Source organism: Marmota marmota, unplaced genomic scaffold (genome assembly GCF_001458135.2).
Source record: "Marmota marmota marmota unplaced genomic scaffold, marMar, whole genome shotgun sequence".
Lineage (NCBI taxonomy): Eukaryota > Metazoa > Chordata > Mammalia > Rodentia > Sciuridae > Marmota > Marmota marmota.
Window position 1 is genome coordinate 23,126,512 of NW_026000242.1, and position 22,469 is coordinate 23,148,980.

Sequence of the window (22,469 nt, forward strand, 5' to 3'; positions counted from 1 at the left end):
ATATATATATATATATATATATATAGAGAGAGAGAGAGAGAGAGAGAGAGAGAGAGAATATGAATCTTTTTTGTAGATGGACACAACACAGTGCCTTTATTTTTATGTGGTGCTGAGAATCGAACTGGGTTCCGCCCGTGCTAGGGGAGCACTCTACAGCTGAGCCACAATCCCAGCCCCTTGTGATACTTTTCATAGATTTCTGAACACCAAAGAGTCTAATTTAGTAGGTATGGTGCAACAGCCAGAAGCATGAACTTTTAAATGAATCTTTCTGGTGATTTTATATAGGTGATTTCAGACAATAGTTTCAGAAATCCTGGCTTAAGTTTACAGTTCACTGGATATCTGAAGTCTGAAAGGGATTCAATTTGGAAAAGGGAGAATAGGATGGGTTAGAAAAAAGAACTGAAAAGATTCAAGGGCTATAAAAATTGTTAATTTATACAAAATTCACTGTTTCAGCAGGTATTTATTGCAAGTCAATTATCAGCTAGGCATAGTCTAGGTACTAAAGTTAGAGATTTGAACAAAACACAGAAAAAAAATAGTTCACTCTTCTTAAGTTACATCACAGCAGGAGAAGACAAACAATGAATTCCTAACAGAAGGTGGAAATATTTAATAGCCATATTCAGATGTGTACTTTAAATGAAATAATTCAAGATTTAATAAGATTTAAGAATTTCTTTCCTTTGAAAGATGTTCCTTGCTCAATCACCTCAATAGAGACCCATAATTCTACCAAACATTGGAATGTTAGTTGACATCAAATATAAGGGTCAATGTTTTCCTTCAAAGCAACACCATGCCCGACTAAGTCATGGTGTTGCCAACAATATCTTGAAATAACTTCTTGAAAAATCCTGCTGCCAGGTATTATTTCCAATTTGCAAAAAACTATTAAATAATATTTAATTTAGCTGCCTTTATATCTCCATGTTAAAATACCATGTATTGTTGTTGTGATAATTTACCTGTGGTTCACTATAGGGGTACCACTGTTACCCAACAATATAATTTTTTAAAATTCTCTGATGTGAATAATAAATAAGAAATTGTAGTGTGTATACATGTGCCTTTTTAAAATTCCTTAGCATTGTCGGACACTAAATTGGAAGTATTTGATAAGAAATTACAAAAATAAATTTAGTAAAATAATTTAGTGTCTGGAAAACAACAGAATGCAAAGTTTAAATTTATTTACTACAGACTTTCTTGGATCATTTCATATGTGACTACAATTGTAATCTTTAAAGAGATGAAAAATATCAGCTGTGTTACTGAAACTTATTTATCCTCAAATACTTTAAGTGGACTTTATAAAAGAACTATATGCATGAAATAGTGATTGAGAATACAGGGGAAAAAGGAAAAAAAAAAACCTTTTAAAGACTGGCCAAGCCAAGTTTTAAAAAACCTATCAATCATTCTATTTATTGATACACATATATTTAAATATAATTTTATAACTACACGGCCAACATTTCACAGTCTGTGTAAATGTTAATAAGAAAAGCCACCTTTTCATTTAGAGTTGAAATTTAATGATTTCAGTGCTTCTGTTGTAGCCTAAAAGAAGAATTCATTTGCAAATCAGGTCTTGATTAATGAGTGACTTTCCTCTCCCAAGCAAGCAGAACAAATATCTCATCATCAAATCATGAAAAAGAGTGGTATCAAAAGATAGGACGTAATCTGTTGGAAGCCATATAAATTATGGGTTAGTTTGAGCCAACATAATGCAGGGAAGCTGCTTTTCTGGGAATTCCTGGATAAAATTCCCTGGTTCTAGAAAGCCCAGATCATGCTGGCACCCTTCTTACCTCACAGCCTTAGGATCAAACAGCCTCCCTTAGATGGTCATAACCTGTCAAACGCCAAACAACCTGTTCACTGCAAGACCCTCGCCACAGCAAAAAACAATACCCCTCCCAGGAAAACCCTATCCCGTATTTGATGTACTTCCCCTTTAATAGAGAATCAAGACCTTTATCAGTTGTTCAGTTCCAGTTCCTAGCAAGGCTGGAAGACCCATCAGATGCCCTGCCTCCTAAATCTAATTTTTATCTTTATTTTTTTACTGATTATTTCAGACTTTTTATCTTCCCAGGTGGCTCACCCCTCCTGGCAGGAACCTGCTCTTCTGGAGTGCTGGCCACCCTATCATAATAATCAAATAAGAAGTAGCCAGAAGGAGAATGCCAAGTCTGTTGGAGGCAAATCTTTAAATATTGCAGAGCACTTTGTGGAATGAAGCATCATTTAAGAAATGAATTCTAAGGATACATTTGTAGAGATACACTGAACAACTGTATTTGAAAAATGGAAAGTAATATTAAAATGAAAGAATTCTATTACCAACAAGTTATAACTACTAAATAAAAATATATATAAATGAAAATATACATTGTATCTGAAATTGTGTTTATGTGATTACTTGCTTGTACCCAAAACACATAGATTGCTAATTTAAGAACATTTTAAACTGTTTTTCACTTCGTATTTATTATTTCTCTAGGGAAGAGTGTTTTTCTCAGTAATGACAAATATTAAAAACCTTTTTACCATGGTCTGAATATTTGTCTATAAGGGTAAGATGCTATCATGAAAGAAATCTAGATCCAATAAGAGATTTTATCTTAGTTTTATTGGTAAAGAATTTTGAGGTTCTGCTTGTTTTTATTTGCAAAATGAGACAGAATGAGGCTCAGTGACATCAATTTAATTGTTAATGATATTGTCATATAATCTTTAGAATTGAGATACATAAAAAATTATAAAATTTCTTAAAAGTTTAGGAATCCGAAAGGTATAAGACCCCATATATTTTCCCATAGTGAGCATAATAAAAGAGGAAGATGATGGAGAGGAGGAAAAAGAGGAGAGGGTGGAGAAGTAGAAATAATGGTGGGGACCTTCTCCTGTTCTCACGATGTGGGCAGCTAGACCTCAGACAGCCTGAAAGCTTTTCCATATGTGGTGGGAAGTAGATAAATATTTCCTTATGTGGTCAAGAGAAACTTGGATATGACACACAAAGTGATGAACATTATTCTGAATAGAAATAAGATGCCTCAATAGTACATGAACAACAGTATTAAAATAGGAAGCCTCATTTTTTTGCAATATGGCCCCTCATGGTGTCTCCTTCCATAATGGTAGTCATAACTTTAATTAAATATGAGGGCTAATGAAAGATAGGAATGGTTATTAGATGGATCTCACTGTATATAGAAAGTTGCAGTTGATCTGAAGCTTGCAGCTTCACATTTTCCTAGTAATTCTCTATCCATCAAGAGGTGTTTTTTTTTTTTTTTTTTTAAATAGAGTCTCACTAAGTTGCTTAGGCTTGAGTCAAACTTGCAATCTTCCTGCCTCTTACCCTCACAAGTTGCTAGTATTACAAGCATTGGCCACCACACCTGGCTCCATTTATCAACAATTAAAAAAGTAATTTGTATGAAAAAATAGAGGTCACCTAATATGTGGGAGATGTTATGACTATTAACAGAAATTTTCCATTAATGTCAATTTATGGAGTAAACCTTTCTAAAACATTGATTCATAAATCATATTTGTATAAACACATTATCACTCAAAATTCAGAAAATGAAACTAGAAAATAACTAAAAACTTTGTTAAGTTAATAATTAAACCTGACTAGATCTTGATTTAATTTCATATCATTGAATATATCACAATCAATTCTTTCCACTATTTCAGATTCATTCATTAGTTTGAGTGTTTATAAAGTATTGCGTCTAAATAGTAAAATTTATTTTTAAAATGATATATTCTTATTCATCAGTTATATGATCAAATTTTTTAAAATAATATATCTATATTATTTCTATAATCAGGGAAAATTAAAATAAGGAATAGAGAAGTATATTACTGTATAAATTTATAATGAAATGACATAGAGTCAACAAAAGCTACACAGGAGTAAATGTTATGAATAGTTATTTACCTCTTATTCCTTATTCCTTTCCTACATTTGTCAAATTTTCTACAGTGACAAATGTATAAAATAAAAAAATATTTTCATATTAATATATTTCTGCAACTATCATTTTCATTTGTATTAATTTTGTTTTAATAAATTTACTCATTGTAAGACTTTTGACAGTTGCATAAAATTTACTTGATGTCCAGGTTAGGCACTTGTATTTAGACAGAATACATTTATTATCCAGTATAACATTTTCAAGAAACACACTACTCTTATATGATAAAGCAGAGAAAAAAGTTGACAAGAAATATTTCAGCACAGTAACAAGATAATTAGAATTCTTATTCACAAACTGTTCTCTTGCCAAGTTAGGCAATGTTCCAAAATTGTAATGCTTTCAAACTGTATGATGTTATTATAAAATTTTTCTTTAACAAAGCCAACATGTATTTCCTAAAGTAAGTTTCTTCAAAAAATTATTAAAGTACAGCTTTATGAAGTTTCTAAACTGGTGTTTAAAATCCAGCAATGATAGATGATTCTAAACATAGAAGTTTGAGATTGCATAGGCACAGATTCTAGTTTATACCTGGTCAATTAATTCTGCCTAATTTAACTGATTAGTACAGGCTGAGAAGAGGGGGAAGAGACAAAAGGAAAATAATGGTAACATAAAGCTACTAAAACACAGAAGGAAGTGTTCTATAGGACAGTGGGATTACCACAATACACAATAATCATAAATTTTATGGAAAGCTAGAAGTCAGAACCTAGAAAAATCCAAACAGAGAAATGATAAGGAACTAGAAATGCTAATTACTCTGATTTGTTCATAATATATTATAGGCATATATTAAAATATTACACTGCATCCCACAAATATGTTCAAGTATTATATGTTAATTAAAACTTTGAAGTTTTAAAAAACTTTTTCATTTAAAAACCAGGTTCAAATGTCCAGTGTATTATAGAATCCAGTCCTTTTCTAAAGTATTTTACTGTTCTCTTCCTAGGCATTAAGCCAGTTGACTTTTGACTCTAGATTAAATTGAGATATTTTTGACAAACATGTTCTGTATTAACCCTCTGTACATAATTTGTAGTGGGTTTATGATTTTAAAACTGCAGTAACCTATTTTCTGCATTATGTAATACCATATGATTTCCCTTTACCTATTGCTTCAGAGGAACTTGTAAAACAGCAGTGTTACACATTTTGTAACAATCTGTGATTTTTGATATGATTATTCTACCAGAAAGTCCTGTTATTCATATAACATAGCACTTCAGGAAAAAATGCATCAGGATTGATATGATAATTTAAGCTTTTACTAAGTTCTCCTTAGTCTTTTTCCTATGGATAGTACACAGTAATGAGATAAAATACAAAGTTAAAATAAGATGAACAGTAATCTTCACTGAAGAAAAACTAAACCCCTGATTGGAATTGAAAAATAAATAATCTCTGGAGTTCTTCATTCATTTTTAAATCCATAATGAAAATACCTGGCATATACATGGCATTCTGTAAATATTTATTGTGACAAAGTGAATAAATGAATGAAATAATAAAATCTTCCAACCAATTAAGAATAGTGCTTCTATTTTAAACAATATTAAATGATACCTCATCAATCTTATATAATGTTAAAATATGAAAGACTATTCCACAAAAATAAAGCAATTCTAATTATACCAATTTGGCATTATAAAGTAGTTTGAAGAAATTGTTTAAAAAAGGAATAGAAAGTTTTTTCATATTTGCAGGCAGTACTATTTCCTGATGAAAAGAATAAATTGAAAGATGATTGAAATTAGATTGAAGTAGACATGAAAGTAGTTAGAAAAAGGAATATTCAAATAAACAAATAAAACTTCCTTTAAAGCAATAATAAGTTAAAACATCATAAAATACACAATAAAATATAGATTACAGGGCTGGGGATGTAGTTCAGTGATAGAGCGCTTGCTTAGAATAAGCAAAACCCTGGGTTTGATTCTGAGCACCACAATAAAGAAGGAAAGAAAATATAAACTAAGCAATGAACTCAAAAACAAAACTATATAAATTAGATAGAAATTAAAATGTTTTAAAAATGTAATAAAATATCAGAACAAGATGACATAGTAAATATTTTGAGAAGGATGAGTATTTTCTGCTCACTTCTCATCATTCTAGAATGAATGAGAACCAAGATAAATTTGATAATGGATTTAAATAAACATAAATTTTAAGAAAATACTTTTAAGAAATTAGTGAGAAGTTACTTAAATTATATATAGACTGTAAGCAAAGATGGTTACAGTAATTCCTTCCATGGTAATTTTTCCTTACAACTTTTTTACTCTTCAACAGTACATGATGTTTGCTTCTCCACTCTATGAATCTGAATTTGACCATGTGGCTTGTGTTAACCATAGAACATTAGCACATGTGATACAAGCAGAGTCTAGATAAGCATTTGTGCATTGGAAATCCCCTTAATTACTCTTAATACCCCGAGACTATAATATAAATGAGAATATGCTAGTTTATTGGAGAAACCACATGGAAGAAAATAAAAGTATTTAACTGACTGCCTGACAACCACCAGGCAGTTGAGCAAGGTAACAATTGATCATCTAATCTCAGTGGAGGTACCTACAGTCCCATGAGTGACACAGGCAGGCAAGCGCAGCAGAAACACCAGTTTTTCAATCCAAATTCCTCCACTTCAGTATTGTTAGCAAATAAAACACTGGCTTTTATAATCCTCTAAAACTTTAAGTGATTTGTCATACATAATAAATAATGTATAGACATTGCAAAATACATAAATGCATCATGAAATAAAACCAATTAGAATAGTGAAACTAACTTAAGAATGTACAGATTAATCATAGACTCAGGTACATACAAGTATTTAAAAACTGAAAAATAGAGAACAAAAGGAGTTTTAAACAAATATCACTATCATTATTGGTTAACTTAATTCAATCATGTCTCAAAATACAGACCCTGAAATTCAATTATGTCCACATGAAGTAAAAAATAATTAAATATAATATCTGAAACTATGAGAAAATATAAGTGAATATGATTTGTTTGCATAAGTCTTTTATAAACATGCTAACATCAGAATTATAGATGATTCATCAACTGTGTAAAAAGTTTTCTTTTATCACAAACAATAAACGAAGGCTTTAAACTGTTGACTTTATATGAACTTTCAAAACAGGAAAGAAATAACTAAGCAATTTTGAAAATTCTAAAATAATGAGTATTATAACAAATGGAGAAGAGATATAAGCAAAAGAGGAAAAATTATGAATGTTCAAGATATGTGAAATATTTAATTACAATTGTCATCAAAGAAATGCATATAAAAACAACAATATTATTTTTTTCCTTTCCTACTAGTGTAGCATAAACATAATGAAACCTTTTTGTGTTGGCAGAATTTTGGAATGAACATTCCATGATGATGGTGTTGACAGTATACATTTAATATAATTTTGGAAGGAAGAGATTCTGTATAGTAAGCCTTTTAAATGCACCTAACTTATTAGTGAGCAGTCTCAATTCTAATGAATTTTAAGAAAAATTAGAGATGTTTATTAGAGATGTTTAAAAAACATGTTTATAGCAGTATAATGCTTGGGACAGATCATTTAGAAGTAGGAATGCCATTAAAGATCACCATAATGGAAAATTATTATGCCATTAAATATCACATTAACATTACATATTAATGATGTGTGTCAATATTCACAGTAATTGCTAAATTATAATATTCACAACTGCCAAGCAAAATGGAACATTGCAAAACAGTACACTTAGGAGGAGATTTTTCATACTATATTTCTGAGCATTGGTAGAAAAGACTAGGAAACATATAAAATTATGATAATAGCATAATTATGCAGTTTTAATTTTAGTAATAGTAGTATCATTATTACCAACTGACATTTCTAAAAGTCATGCTGTACACCAGCAAAGTATATAAAAACTAAGCAAATCAGGCTACTTAACAATACTTAAACAATTATATAAGAAAGATCATTTCATTATCTTTATCTTACCAATGAGGAGACTAAGGTTTAGAGAAGATAAAAAACAAATGTGTCTAAGTTTATAGATATAATAAGCAGAGGAAGCAGAATTTGGACCTAATCTGATCCAGACTTTTCTCGTGCATGTGTTGGGGCTGCTTTCAAAGATTAATGAGTATTATTAAAAATAAACCTGGAAAATGTTATTGAAAACAAATCTAACAACCTATCAAATATTCATTGTTTTTAAAATTTTTCTGATAAAACTTCTATATACAGATATATATCCTCTTGAGATGGAAAACATGCCTCTTAATACTTGCAGATGATATGATTTTATTACCTGAAACAAGATGGCCTGAATAGAAAACTAACTATGCTAACTAATGACAGAGAATAAAGTTGTAAATACACTAATAAATGCTTAATATTTAACTGAGTTATTCAGCATCTAAAATGCACTTACATGATAGTTCTGAAGAAAATCAAAGTATTGAAGAGGAGGGAAGAGAAAAATGAGGAAAGATGTAAATGAGGGAAATAAGAAAGGAAGAATGAAGGAACAAAATTAGCAGGAGGAAAAGAGCATACACCAATATTTCAATTAATAACCAAGTTAACTCGGTTATTTTTGAGATTTGATGCATGATCATGTCTATAAACCAGGAGATACAATTGTACAATGCTGGGTGCTCCGTGAATACTGACAACATATTTTGGTCACGGTGAGTGTGTTTTTCTGATTAATTTTCTTTTCACATTAAAAGTACATTGACTGAAACATAACAATGGACTTTCTACTGCTCATTTGATTTTAAGTTAGAATTGTTTCAAAATGTAAGTATATTCCTCAGTTAATTATTCCTCATGTGAGCTACTGAAAACTATAATTGGAGATAGAAACATATAATTCAGAGAACAGAATTCCAAGCAATTTTTCAAATATTTTAACATATTCTTAGATTGATCCAGAACTGGAAGAAGGCATGTACTCAGAATGTAATATATTGTAACTACTTCAAGAATGAGTCAAACAGTGAAGCCTATTACAGTTATCCTCAAGGACAATTCCCACTACTATACAGAGACATTTGTTACATAGTTTAGGAAGGTTAAGTAGATGTAATGTTTCTGGAAAACTGGTGATTTGATATTTTTAATTCTACAAATACTATATAATTGATATATTTTTTTCTTCTTAGCAATTAGATACCTTTGGTTTAAATTTGTGGCTTATGATTGATTCTCAAACTTTTGTTTGAGTGTAAGGATAAAGTACATACATTTAACTTTATGCTTGATTACTTTTTAATTTAAACTATTTTTAATTGTTCTTATTTCTCATTTTTGCCTCAATTTTAATATATGTTGTAATTTCCTTTGTTGGTCCTTTCTTCAGCATCCTAATCTTATTTTATCTTTTAGAATAACATAGAAGATGATTGACTTAATTAATGAAAGGACCATTTTCTAAACCTTTAAAGATGAGTGTTAAGTCTACTTATAAAAATATGTAGAGTTAATTTAAATGCAATTACAGCTACAATCTTTTATTAAGTTTGGGTTGCTTTATTTCAAAAAATATATTGGGTGGCTTTCACTTGTTCATTTTATTTAAAAGTATGTCTCAAAAGCTAATAGCAATTTCATCTTGGTTTCCCAACTAACTTTGCAAGTGCTTCTAGATTAGAAATTATGTAATATGCTTCCTTCCCCTGCCCCCACTGATAATGGACAAAGCAATCTAGTTTGTCAGAATACTTGACTCTGATGATACTTACTGATACAATGTTATCTGCATCAGTTGGGTCCATTTACTGTTGTGTTAATGCTACCAGATCCTAACTAGACTACAAAGCGGTAGTAACAAAACCAGCATGAAATTGGCACAAAAATAGGCATGTAGACCAAAGATAAAGAATAGAAGACACAAAGAAAAACCCACGTAAATACAGCTATCTCATACTAGACAAATGAGCCAAAAACATACATTCAATAAAAGATAGTCTCTTCAACAAATGGTGCTGGGAGAACTGAGAACACATGTGCCGCAAAATGAAACTAAACCCCTTTCTCTCACCATACACAAAACTCAACTCAAAGTGGATCAAGGACTTAGGAATTAGACCAGAGTCCTTGAAACTAAGGAAAAAGTAGGCCCAAATCTTCATCACATCAGATTAGACATGACTTCCTTAATAAGAGCCCTAAAGTGGAATAAATAAAATCAAGAATTAATAAATGGGATGGATTCAAACTAAAAAATCTTCTTCACAGCAAAATAAACAAAGAGTGAGGTGAAGACAGAGCCTATATTTTGGGAGCAAATGTTTGCCACATGCACGTCAGATAGAACCATAATCTCCAGGATATATAAAGAAATCAAACAACTTAAAACCCAAAACACAAACAACCCAACCAATAAATGGGCTAAGGAGCTAAAAAGACACTTCTCAGAAGAAGATATATAATTGATCAACAAATATATGAAAAAAATGTCCAACATTTCTAGTAATTAGAGAAAAGCAAATCAAAACTACTCTTAAGATTTCATCTCTACTGTAATTCATTTCTCCCCCTTGTTTTTTTTTCCCTTTCCCCTCACTTCCTCTTGTATGTAATTTTGTATAACAATGAGGGTCTTCTTGCTTACAGTAGATGGGGTAGAGAGAGAAGATGGGAGGGGAGGGGAGGGGAGGGGGGATTGTAGAGGATAGGAAAGGCAGCAGAATACAACATATGCTAGTATGGCAATATGTAAAACAGTAGATGTAAAAACAAAACAAAACAAAAAAAGATTTCATCTCACACCAGTCAGAATGGCAGTCATCAAGAAAACAAACAACAATAAGTGTTGGAAAGGTTATGGGGAAAAAGTCACACTCATACATTGCTGGTGGGACTGAAAACACTCTGGAGAGGAGTATGGAGATTCATTAGCGAACTTGAAATGAAACCATTTGACCCATCTATCCCACTCTTTCGTCTATATCCAATGTCTTAAAATCCACATACTATAGTAACACAGCCTCATCAATGTTTGTAGCAGCACAATTCACCACCGTAGCTAAACTGTGGAAGTAACCTAGATGTCCTTTAATAGATGAATGGATAAAGAAACTGTGATATGTATATACACAATGGAATATTACTCAGCACTAAAAGAGAATAAAATTATGGCATTTGCAGGTAAGTGGATGGAATTGGAGAATATCATGCTGAGTGAAATAAGCCAATTACCTAAATTCAAAGGCTGAATGTTCTCTCTAATAAGTGGATGTTGATCCATCATGGGGGAGGGCATGGGAAAAATGGAGGAACTTTGATTGGGTAAAGGGGAGGAAGTGAAGGTGAGGGCATGTAGGGGCAGGAAAGATGGTGGAATGTGATGGACATTATATGTATGACTGCACATATAGTGTGATGCTACATTGTGTACAATCAGATAAATGAAAAGTTATGCTGCAATTTTGTACAATGAATTAAAATGCATTCTGCTGCATATATACCTAATTAAAATAAGTAAATTAAATTTTAAAAAAAAGATAGTACTTGTTAGGCACAAGTTTCCAAACAATATTAATTAAAAAATAAATTATAAAGCACAGTATGATTATTTATTAGGCACACAGGTAATAGAAATAAAGTATTTATAAGTTGACTCATGTACTCTAGGATAATCAGACAATCATGAAGGAAACAAACTCATGAACCAACTCATTATATTTGTTTCATAAGTACGGTAAGAGTTATACACACTGTAGTGTGTGTGAAATCATAACATAAAATTTCATAAAAGTAATAAGTTCTGCAATGCCTGAAAATTATTTATAACCATTTTCCAAAAAACTCATATGTGTGCACATCATGCTAAATGCTGGAATAGAGCACAAAAGGACACATATTTCTCAATTTTTGCTCCCCTTCTACCTTTACAAATTTATTCCCTCTCTTTTCTTATATAATAAGTTCTTTTGTTTCTAATTCTGTTTCCCTTCTCATTTTTATTGCAATATATAATTTTTATTAAAAACATTTTATTCAGATATGGTTAAAATATGAGTATCTAAGCCATTAATGTATCATTCTACTGTTTTAATATGACTCAACATGAGTGTTTGCCAGAGAACTCTGATGCAGATATATCACATAGAAAATCAATTGTCAAGAAATATCACCACACATACACAAAGACTGTTATTTCAGATTTTGAAACATCATTTAAACATTTGTACCCTTGCTGTATGTTACCTGTATCCTGCACAATCACCCAATCAAACCCCAGATTCAGATTTCCATTACAACATACTTTTGGGAATGTTTTTGTTGTTTAGATCTATGAAGTTTTCATCTGTTTAAAATAAGAATTTTATGAATCCTTCCTATTGGATATTCATTGACATAGGAAAGTTATCAGTGAAAGCAACATAAGATGAAAACATTACACAAATTTTCCTTGCTCTGAGTACATATTTTTCTGTTTGAGAAGTCTTAACTAGAGAATTTAATTCATCAGTGAAAAACCACTATTAAGACTTTTATTTGTGTTATCTGACATCAAATATGGTCCTTGACTGTCTGCTTTTAGGAAAAGTTACTTAAACACAATTTTCCTCAGGAAGCCCTTTCCTACCAGCCCCACCCTGGCTGGACAAAGCATCCTGCTTCATGCTCTAATAATATTGTTTGATTTCCTATTTCTAATGAAAGATCACATTGCTTCATTTTTTCCACATATTTTCTATATGCCCATATCCTCGAACTGAAACTTCACACAAAATATAAACATAATTTTTGATGAAATGAATTGGGAAAATGAAAAAGACATTCAGTAATTTAACAGGCAAGCAAAATTATATCGTAGAGGTTAAAGTATTTGTTGACGCCTGCTAATGCCAGTCCAATCCTTTAAAATTTTAGTAATTACCGATTATAAAATTAAAATGACAAAACTTTTGTATCCCTCTTTAAATTAAAAAATAAGCACAGAATCACAAAGGAAAAGAATATTTACACTTAACAATAGGATCTGATAATATCCAAAACTTGAATAATCACCAATTTACTTTAAACTGATAGGACCAATCATTTTATATATTGCCATTCAGTTTTTGCTCTGCTTTTCCTAAGATATCTTCATTAAATGTTAAATACATGCAGCAAAACAAACAAACAAACATTATTTTGCAAAAATCTCAGGTAACATGGCTTAGTTCAACCTATAAATTGGGAAACATATTTTGGAATAATTTCTTGTTTTCTTCAAAATAAATAGAATTTCCTCCAAATTGAAAAGGTTCAGATTATATATATATAATAATATATATATATATATATATATACACATAAATAGACTATATATATATATATTCCATTTCTTTCAATGGAAATGATCACCTTAGAGTATGTTTGCTTTGTAGAATTGAAAAGACTAGTTTTCTTTCTGGCAGGACCACAGACACATTGACCCTAAGCACAGCAAAATGTTACAACAAAAATGATAATATTTGAAGAATTTTATGAACCCTTCTTATTGGATATTCATTGACATAGGAAAGTTATCAGTAAAAGCAACATAAGATGAAAGCATTACATATTTGTCTATACATATTTGTCCCTATCCACATATATAAATATGCCATAATGTCATTTCTTATTTAATACATATGATAAATATGATAATATCATATTTAATATATATACATATATATGTCATGCATACACATAATATAGTTTCTTCAATTCTATAAAGTAAATATATTACTCTAAGATGATCATTTCCATTGAAAGAAAGTGGCTTCTATACTGTTTTAAATGTTACAATTTAAGAAGAGAAGAACCACCAAAAACAAGTTTCATTCCAGATATAAAACAAGAACACAAAATGAGTTTGGGGAAATTTTAATAACAGCATACTATTTATTTAAAACTGTTTTTTTTTCTAACAAATAAGTTATCTTATATGACGAGGAATTTCCCCTTATACTTTTATTAATGCAGAATATTAATTTGTTTGTATTTTCTCTTTTTTATTTTTACAGAAAAGCAAACTCCCTTGGAAGAGGTGGCATAGTAGACATTAAGGCCAGAAAGTTTGTTTGCTCTAGTTCCACTGACTCTGAAGCCTGAAACTGTTCCTGTACTAAAGTCTTGATAAATGTTTCCTGTTTTAGAAACATGAATTCTTCCAAGGTGCCCCTGGGGGAAAGCCCTTCAAGCCTTTGTGATTTCCTCTAAATGTTTAAAATCATGCTCTCCTTATGTGTTCTGAATAACAATTATTGGCTTGTTTCCTGGAAATAGAGGTGCTTTATTCTTTTTTTTTCTTTTTATTGGCCTCACAGTGACATGCCTCCCCACTCCAAAAAATTGTAATATAGTTTTATCATTCAAATGATAAAAATAACAAATTTTAGTTCCTCTTTTGAACGCCATGACTGAAGTAAAGAAAGGAACAATTAAGCAATACAGGGGGAAAAGCTATGAAATATTGAATAACAACTACTCCTATTGCAAAATAGTGGTATGACTTATAAAAGTGACTTGAATACCATATTTTATTAAATTACCATGTATTCAGAACAGAGTTTCATTATATTTAATACACATTAGTAATAATGATATATGAATTATTTAGAATTCAGTATTGAGTAAAGCTTTTTGAAAAATATCCAAAATTAAATTATAAAATTTGGAAGAATTTATTTAATACATTAAACACATTAAAATTTTAAGCTAGTGATGGGGTTTTAGCTCAGTGGCAGAGCACTTGCCTAGCATGTGTGAGGCACAGGGTTCCATTCTCAGCACCACATAAAAATAAATAAATAAAGGTCTGTCAACAACTAAAAAAAATGTTAAGCTATGACAAATTGTTCACAAAAAATAAACAATGACATTCATGGTATGATTATAATTATATAAAAAACCTAGGATACATAGAAATAGAAAAAATAGAAAATTTTCATATGTTATCATTGTATACTTTTCAAAATTATATGAAAAATATCAAGTGAAAATGTATATAAAGGCAAATAAATGAATGAAATGTATTACATATAATTTTAAATTTATTTTTACAACAAAAGTAGCATCATTCAAAGTTAGAAGCATTTTCAGCCACACACATGCCACAGGATTAATGAACATAATGAAAAATGATATATGATTAGCTCTTAAAAGAAAATAAAACACTAATATTTAAGACAAAACTGCATATGTGACATGTAAAATTATTAGAAAACTTTTAATTCAAAGAAATACTAATGACTTAGATACTTAAGTGGGGCTGGTGGCATGCACCAATAGTCCCAGTTAAGATATACCCCTCAAACAAACAACATAAAATAAAAGCACAAATATAAGCACAAATATATATATGTGTGTGTGTGTGTGTGTGTGTGTGTGTGTATATATATATATATATTTTTTTTTTTAAATGCAAAAAATACTATATCCCCATGAAGGGTATTTAAATAAACACTCTTCAGAATTAAATGGGTAAAATCTATCTAAAAACATTTTAAAATTTCAGTCATTCATACAAGTCAATCCATTTCTTAGGATCCAGGAAAGAATAGAAAAGTGTCGAACTGTTTATAATTGAACAAATAGGAGGATATCAATAGTTGGATAATAGATCAGTTGATTGTATAATACACAACAGACTGTTACATACTAATGAATGCTATATTTTCAAAATGTTTAATGATGTGTAAAAATATACATATTTTATATTGAGATAAATGTCCAATAGTTTATATAAATATAGGCATGCAATCTCACATATTTAAGTGTATCTGTATAATAAGTATATAAATTAAATGGAAAAAAGTGTTGATATTATGAATGAAACAAGCATATATTATTTCTTCTATACATACTTCTTAGAAGTAATTTGAAGTTTTGAAATTAAAAAATTAATTTGTATTCCAGTTATATAATTACTCAAAGACATCTTTTCATTATTTATAATTTATTAAAGCATGGGGACTAAATAATACTCCTAATGTGAAAGAGTTTTCAAAGGAAACAATGTATAAATTATTTAAAATTATGATTTCTTTTTTTCTTTACCAGCATGTTGAAAAGAGGACCTTACTCAGATATAAATGGATTTCCATTACTACAAGTAATTATTGGGAATCTAAGAGTGTTTAGCTTTATTTCTAAAATGGAAATATAATTGGCTATAGACAATTAATAAAATGATGCTTTATAAATGTAAATAATACTATAATCTAGGCATATGATAACTTTTAAGGGCTCTTTAAAATTAAGGGAACTAATGTTTCTTGAATAAATCTCCACAACCACATGTAAAGCACAATATTTGCTTTAAATTTATCATACAGAGGAATCACCGTTGCCTTTATAAGAAGGCATTAATAACTTTATCATATAGATGGTGACACTATTGTTCAGAAAGGCAACTAATTCACATATTGTCACACTGTTTTGTACCAACTTAACTGAATACAGCAAACTTATATTGAACATCTTTAAAGTAAGCAAAATAATATGCAAAACAGGAAGTTCATAAATTTGAACACATTTTCTCTAGGTGATCTCTGCCTATAAAGGAGAAAAAATATTCCTACTCATTTCTATATATATATATATATATATTTTCCATAATGAATCTATTTTGTATGTTCCAAGAAAACCTAGAAAAATTATTTTAAATTTTTTAAAATTATTTTTATTTCATAAGAAGATGAAAGAGACTTTTTTTTTTTTAATTTTCAGCCAGGAACAGTTGGCAAAGAGACTTTCTGTTTACACATGTGAGAGTCCAGGAGCCAGTGGGGTCTGTGACAAGGTAGCATTGGCAGCAAATGGTAACTGCAGAATTGTTTGGGGAAAATGTACTCATAGTCAAATATACTTCAAAACATATCCTTTTGAAGAAAAGTAGTTTTGATCTCTATATTCCTAAACTTTGTTGAATTAAGGTGTGGCACAACATCTGTAATATGCATATATACCTACACACACACACACACATACACACACACAGGACAGATAGATATTGATATACCCAAAGAATATAAAAAGGATTCGTAACCTATTAACCTATTATTACTTCTCTTTTAGTTTGATAACATGCTTTTAAATTTTATATTTAGGACTTAAACTCTTTCAAATATTGGTTAGAATTCATTTCTAGTTATTTTGTTAAGAGCCAAAAACATTTTAATGAGTCTGGCAATATTTTAAAACCACTTAAGCAATTATATCCAAGATTTTTCAAACCAAATATCATTATCTCTTAAATTTTCTGTAAGACATTCTGAAATATAATTGTTCCCCAAATGACTCCAAGTAAATTTATGTAATTTAGTAAAATGATTATTAACTCCAGAACTCAATGGTTTTGCTGGTATTTATTCATTTATTTTTATGAGTCATGTATCTATTTCTCTTTTATGAATTTAAAACATAATGTACTTAACTGTAAAGAAACTAGCCTCTCCCAATATCTTTGATATTTTAAATATGACTGAAATAAAGTGCTTTTTATTAAAACTATATACCAAAATTTTTACCTTAGACTTATAATTTTTATGAACATATTCTGCTACAGACAAAAACAGGGAGTTCATTAAATAAGTTGAACTTAAAAGGCATTAATATAACAAACCATTAAAATCTTCATTATAACTCCACATCAGCCCTACATGATTGTACAATGCAGATTTAGTATTGAAAATTTAAGGTGTGCCCCAAAGATTTTAAATCCTGCTCAGTGAAAAGAAGAATCAGTGGGAATGTCCAATAAAGTGGAGTCTTAATGACAGAAGGGAATTATTTTTAAACAAAGCCCACCTGATAAAAGAGTAGATGACAGGTTCTGTGGCATGGATGATAGTACAAAACATTAAAAGCAATGCAAAGAGTATGAGCCTCCTCTGTTCCTTTTTCAGCAGAAAGGGTGCTTTCTTTATTCTTGGGGCTCTAGTGTCCTATTGCTGTGGCCTCCACCTTGCCCCATGGAGGCCATCTCATAATCTCATTTTTTTAAATTTTTTATTCTAATTTGTTATATATGAGAGCAGAATATATTATAGTTCATATTACACATATAGAGCATATCTCTGGTTTTACACTAAGTATTCACCACATTTGTATCTTCATACATGTACTTAGGGTAATGATGTCCATCTCATTCCACCATATTTCCTACCCCATGTCCCTTCCAATCCCCTCCCACCCCTTTGCCTATCTAGACTTCATCTAATCCACCCTTGCTCCTCCTCCCAACCCCATCTAATCCACCCTTCATCTAATCCACCCTTGCTCCTCCTCCCAACCCCACTATAAATCATCCTTGTTGTATCAGAGTAAACATTTGGCATTTGTGTTTTGGGGATTGGCTAACTATACTTAGCATTATATTCTTTAACTCCATTCATTTACCTGCAAATGCCATGATTTTATTCTCTTTTTTTGCTGAGTAATATTCCATTGTGTATATATACCACATTTTTAATCCATTCATCTATTGAAAGTCATCTATGTTGGTTCCACAGTTTAACTATTGTGAATTGTGCTACAATAAACATTGATGTGGCTGTGTCCCTGTAGTATGCTGTTTTCAATTCCTTCGGTATAAAACAAGGAATGGGATAGCTGGGTCAAAAGGTGGTTCCATTCCCAGTTTTCCAAAGAATCTTCACGATGCTTTCCATATTGGCTGCACCATTTTGCAGTCCCACCAGCAATGTATGAGTTTACCTTTTTCCATACATCCTCACCAAAACTTGTTATTGTTTGTATTCTTAATAGTTGCCATTCTGACTGGAGTGAGATGAAATATCACAATAGTTTTTATTTGCATTTCTCTGATTGCTAAGATGTTGAACATTTTTTCATATATTTGTTGATATATTGTATATCATCTTCTGAGACGTGTCTGCTCAGGTCCTTGGCCCATTTATTAATTAGGTTTTTTTTTTTTTTTGGTATTTAGCCTTTTGAGTTCTTTATATACCCTAGGGATTAGTGCTGTATCTGATGTGCAAGTGGTAAAAATTTGTTCCCAAGTTGTGTACTCTCTATTCACCTCACTGATTGTTTCTTTTGCTGAGAAGAAGCTTTTTAGTTTGAATCCATTCAATTTATTAATTCTTCATTTTAATTCTTGTGCTACAGGTGTCTTATTAAGGTAGAAGGGACCTAATCCAATATGATGGAGGTTTGGGCCTGCTTTTTCTTCTTTTAGTCGCTGGGTCTATGGTTTAATTCCTAGGTCCTTAATTCACTTTTAGTTGAGTTTTGTGCATGGTGAGAGATAGGGGTTTAATTTCATTTTGTTGCATATAGATTTTCATTTTTACCAGCACCATTTGTTGAAAAGGCTATCTTTTCTCCAATGTAATTTTTGGTGGCTTTGTCTAATATAAGATAACTGTAATTATGTGGGTTAGTCTCTATGTCCTCTATTCTATACTATTGGTCTACCAGTCTATTTTGGTGTCAATACCATGCTGTTTTTGTTACTATTGATCTGTAGTATAGTTTAAGTTCTGGTATAGTGATGCCACCTGCTTCACTCTTCTTGCTAAATATTGCTTTAGCTATTTTGGGTCTCTTGTTTTTCCAGATGAATTTCATGACTTCTTTTACTATTTCTTTGTTTTATTTAATTTAATTAATTTATTTATTTGAGAGAGAGAGAGAGAGAGAGAGAGAGAGAGAGAGAGAGAATCTTTTTTTGTAGATGGACACAACACAATGCCTTTATTTTTATGTGGTGCTGAGAATCGAGCCCAGGTCCCACCCATGCTAGGTGAGCGCTCTACTGCTGACCCACAATCCCAGCCCTCTTTTTCTATTTCTATGAGGAATGTCATTGGAATTTTGATTAGAATTGCATTAAATCTGTATAATGCTTTTGGTAGTATGGTCATTTTGACAATATTAATTCTGCCTATTCAAGTAAAAGGTAGATCTTTCCTCTGTTGTTAGCTGGTATCTCTGCCCTCAGGTTGTTGATGGCAAACAGGGTGTCACTGTGCCAGGGTAGTAGCTGCTGGGGAGAAGGAGGAGCTAGAAACGGGGTACCTGGCCAGCCAGAGTTCCAAACAGGGAGTTTCCCCCAGTGAAGATAGTGATGAAGTTTGCCTATGATGGGGTGTCAGATCAGGTTGGGGGAGCCGGGGGATGGTGTTGGATGATGAGTTCAGAGAGGAACTCTGTGGTATGCAGTGTATGGCTATTGGCTGACTTCTGAAGCTGTGTGAAGTTCCAGGGTGCAGGCAGGCTACTGTGCATAAGGGACAACCTCTGCTGCTGCAGAGTTCCAAGATGGAGGTGACTAGGGGAGTGCCATGTTGGTCGATAAAGTCCAATCGGGAGTGATGGCCAGAGTTCCCACTTGTGGGAAGCTGCCGGGTGTCCTGTGCAGAAGCTGTGTGCGTGATTTCTGCTCAGTTGGGTGGCTGAAAGTTCTTCGTGGGCCACTGCTGCTGATAGTCTCACTCAATACCCAGTAATCCTGCATGGGTGAGTAGTTGGGAGACCTACTCTGATGCTGAGGCCGGGAGCCCTGGACAGGCATGGTCTTTCCTGCTTGGGTGCAGAATTTTTGCTTACAGAAAAGCAGTATTCTCACTACTTGAATCTCAGGTCATGGAGAGACACAGAATGCAGCCTCTTTCTGGCCCTCCATCTGGGATCCCCCTTTTATTACCTATTTTTGTCGTCTTTGTCTTGACCCATAAATACTGAAACACTTCTTTCATTTTGTTTTTTGGCTCTCTTTGAGGTTTCATCCTTTTCCTTTTCTTTTAATGCAACAGTTTTGAAAAGTAATAACTATATGCTGACAGACTCTTTCCCTTCATTTTAAACTTTGTTCCTTTTGACAATTAGGTGTTTCTACTTGAATGTTCAAGATGTAGCTCAAACTTAACAACCCTGTTATGGTATGGATCTCAAATGCCCTACAAATTCCCATTTGTAACTTTGTCCCCATCAGGTTAGGTTATTGGGAGGTTTGTGGAAACTGCAGGACATAGCCTAGTTGGAGACAGTAGGTCCCTGGGGGCATATACTTGGGTATATTTTATCTCCAGACCCTTTATCTCCTCCCTCCCTCCCTCTCTCTCTCTCTCTCTCTCCTTCCCAAACAACATGAGGTGAGGTGCTCTAACTATTATACTTGTCATAATGTTCTGCCCCATTACAAACATATAGTGATGGGGCCATGGGCCCATAAACTGAAACCTTTAAAACAATAACCTAAAAACAAATTGTTTTTTCTCCAATTTATTTCCTCAGGCATTTTGTCACAGCAATGGAAAATTGACAAACACATGCTCTCAAATGAAATCTTGAGAGTACTCCAAAAATGATTCTTTAAATATAATCCTCATTTCTGAAAGTTTTGATTCCATTTTCCAAGTTTTATAAGTAAGTATGTAGAAGTCATCCTTGCCTAGATGACTGGGCTTTTATGTGTCTGCATTGACAAATCATTAGAGATAATTTGCCCTCAAAAAAGGATGTCACCCTAGGTGACATGACTCTCCTGTCTGGAAGGCAAACAGCTGTGAGCTATTCTTACTAGGTGGCACATTGAGTGATTCCATATCAAAGAGATGAGATCTGGGCTATACATCACTATATCCACTACAGATGACATCTTGGAGCCATTTAAAATTCTGTGTAAAATGCCATACTGTTAATTTTAGGATTACATCATAGTTAGAGAGGAGTTGCTTAAGTTTGGTCCTTATGTTTTAATTCATATATAGATATTTTGAAGTTTACTTGTGCAGTCATATAATAAACACAGTTTGCATCCAGTGCTGTGTCAAAATCACCTTAATAATTTCTTATATCATATACATTCAAAATTTTCATAATTTTTCGGTCTGCTTAAAATGTTGCCTGGTTTTTTGAAAATATTGAAATATAGTAGTTAACAAAGAAACACTTTTGTCTGTTAAGATTTTCAGAAGTTTTCTCAGCTAAGGTGTGGCACAAAAAATAAAATGTTTAGTATTTTTTCTCCTTGTTTTGTGTCCTCTTACTGAACCTCCACTGACATGTTTTTAAAACAATGCCTCAGTTGTGATGGGTTCATTGCCTTGCTTTCACTCTAGTTCAGCTTTTTGTTAGGAATGCTAAAGTTTCTTTCATTTTATTCCACTTGGAATTTATGGTGTATGGAAAAAATTACATAGACTATATTGAAATGCACTTAAAAACAATATTTTACGATGAGCGGTTGAGAGAATTGTAACTATTTAGCTGGAGAGTTGAATATTCAATAATAAGAAAAAAATGCCCTCCAAATATTTGAGAAGTTTGCCATGGAAACAGCATATAAAATTAATATGAATGGCAAACAGTCAATGGTAAAATGTTTTAGAAGTTAGAATTTTACTTTATATGACAAAGAACCTTGTGATAATGCTGACTATCAGACAATGGCATGGGAGTTCCTGGAAGAATCTGAAATTTCTTATTACTT

General features: G+C 31.6%; 1 protein-coding gene across 1 annotated transcript in view; it reads right to left on the reverse strand.

Annotated features, from left to right (window-relative positions):
• The window catches only part of Cntn5 (contactin 5), a 1,225,793-nt gene that overhangs the window by 1,038,024 nt on the left and 165,300 nt on the right, over positions 1–22,469 (reverse strand). The window lies entirely within an intron of this gene.